This window comes from Macadamia integrifolia, chromosome 9, assembly GCF_013358625.1.
Source record: "Macadamia integrifolia cultivar HAES 741 chromosome 9, SCU_Mint_v3, whole genome shotgun sequence".
Classification (NCBI taxonomy): domain Eukaryota; kingdom Viridiplantae; phylum Streptophyta; class Magnoliopsida; order Proteales; family Proteaceae; genus Macadamia; species Macadamia integrifolia.
The window spans coordinates 25,671,716-25,674,170 of record NC_056565.1 but is presented as its reverse complement, the minus strand read 5'-3'; the positions used below and the strand labels follow the sequence as shown (position 1 = coordinate 25,674,170).

Here is a 2,455-nt window from a genome sequence, read left to right as displayed (position 1 = left end):
TATTCAGTGGTAGTTGGTGCTTGTGAACTAACATACTGATGATGCCTAGGGTTAGGCTCTGGTTGACTGGACAAAGTTCCCTTCTCCCTCTCATGCAAAATTGAGACAACTTGGGAAAGTTCTCTTGTAAGATTTTGATGGCTTGTCATGAGGACAGCCATATTCTTTTCCAAATCACTTACTCTACTTGCCTCTCCAATGTTGGTAAAACCATGGGGTTGCTGATAAGAAGATAGGAGAGGAGGCCTAAAGAAACTAGCCTTAGGTCCTACATTTGGCCTAAGAAAAGTATTTGGTGCAAAAGGTTGTGCAAAGGGAGGCCTTTGGGGTCCAGATTGACCTTGATTATGGAAATTAGAAGGCCCTACTTGATTGCTCTGGTTCTAGGAAAAATTTGGGTGATTTCTCTATCCTGGATTGTAAGTGTTAATATATGAATTATTCTAATATAAGGCATTCACACTTTTATTGGAAGTGCCCCCAGAGGTGTTGGGGTATTCTTCTATAACATGTCCAGGGGACTGGCACCAAGCACACATCTTAACCAAATTGACTGATGACGGCTCTCTAAGAACAATAGCCTCAATCTTTTTGATAAGGCTATCCAAGTGGGCTTCCTTGGCTACTAACCCATCCACAAAATATCCTTTCCCTCCTATGGTTCTTTCACTCTCTTGGGTTGATTCCCACTGATGGGTTTTGTCAGCTAAGTCAAGTAAGAATTCCCATGCCTTTCCTTCATCTGTAAAGGATGTGAATCCCTCGGGGAACGTAGAGTCTATCATTTGTTTAGTTGGGTAATCAATACCCTAATAAATTATTTGACATAAATGCCATAAGTCTAGGCCATGGTGAGGGCATTCTTGGAGTAGATCCTTGAATCTTTTCATAAGTTTAGAAAAAGACTCACTAGGCTTTTGCCTAAACTGAAGGATATCACTTCTAAGCTTATTGGTATTGTGAGTTGGGAAAAACTTCTTGAGGAAGGCAACTGTGAATTTCTCCCATGTGGTTATGGAATTTGTGGGTAACCCATACAACCACTTCTTAGCTTAGTCTTTCAATACAAAATGATGAACCTAAGCTTAACAGCATCATCAGAAAGCTATTGGATCTTAATTAGAACACATACCTCTTCAAATTCCCTTAGAAATAGGTATGCATCCTCAAATGTCAGCCCATGGAAGTGGGGCAACATAGTGATGTACTGAGATTTGAGCTCAAAATTATTGCCCTGGTGTGAGGGTAGTGGCCGGAGAATTCTCTCATCTTCGGCCGTCTCTCCTCTCTTTCTCTTAGGGAGGGGTGTGTAGTGTGTGCTTACCTGTGGGCCTCGCACCATCGTATCGCCACTCAGAGATACGTGGAGGCCTATTTCACAAGAGTATAAAAGTCATCATTGAGACAGGGATTTGATGATGGTCCAATATGGGGGATTGGGATCATACAAAAGGGTTTGGACTCTCCACCTAGGGTTATAGGCTTGGGACCCAGGGGTGGGCTTGGTTCCTGAGAAAATGGCCAAAAAGTTGGTCTGGTCCAAAGATTTAGGGTATATGTTAGGTTGTAGAATTGGGAAGGTGTTAGGCACCTAATCTACTCGATTTGACTGGTCTTCCTACTAGATGCTTAAGAACTAACATTTTTCACAATTATTCCTATGCATGCATGGCTAAGTTATCACACATATATATATTGATTGAATTTAAATAAGTACACTAAAACAAGATCAATATAAGGTCTACATTATGCTAATTTGGGTATGAAATTATACCTGAGCTTGACCCTTATTTCGGGTCAAGAGTTGTGGAACCCCGATTAGTGCCGGCACGAACCATCTTTCAAATTCTCCTGGCTTAGGGGAAGATGGTCTTGACCTCCAACTTCCTTTTTTGAGAGATGCTGACTGTGGTCATATTTGGACAGAGTTCCTACTAGGAACGATTACTTTTAGGTTTTGACTGCGGTATTAATTCTGCAGAGCTTCCACTAGGGATGGGCTACTTATGAATTTTGAATGAGGTGGCACTCTGACAAAGCTTCCACTAGGGATAGGTTATGTAAAGGCTAGGTTGAGATGACACTATGATAGAGCTTCCGCTGGGGATAGGATGAAATCTAAATGGTTGAGGAACTTCGAAGGCCTGAAGAACACTTGGGATCTTAGGAAGATCTCTCCGAAGACTTGAAGAACCTCAAGAGGGGGTGGGAGACTAAGGGGAAACTTTTCCTATGCAGAAATCTCACTCAAAGAAGACAAAGGATCAAAGAATTCGAAGGCCTGAAGAACACTTCGGATCTTATGAAGATCTCTCCGAAGACTTGAAAAACCTCAAAGGGAGAGGGGAGGAGAGAGGGTAGAGTTTCTCTACTATGGATGCTCCTAGGAGGCTTGGGTGTTTTGTGGTGTGTAAAACCAAAGGGAGGGGGTATTTATAGGATTATTGAACCAATG

At 42.1% G+C, this 2,455-nt stretch overlaps 1 non-coding gene across 1 annotated transcript; it reads left to right on the top strand.

Annotated features, from left to right (window-relative positions):
• Nucleotides 1-843: 843 nt before the first annotated feature.
• Nucleotides 844-950, top strand: LOC122090264. The gene has a single exon (XR_006143503.1). It is a non-coding gene; the product is annotated as a small nucleolar RNA R71 (small nucleolar RNA).
• The last annotated feature ends 1,505 nt before the right edge of the window (nucleotides 951-2,455 follow it).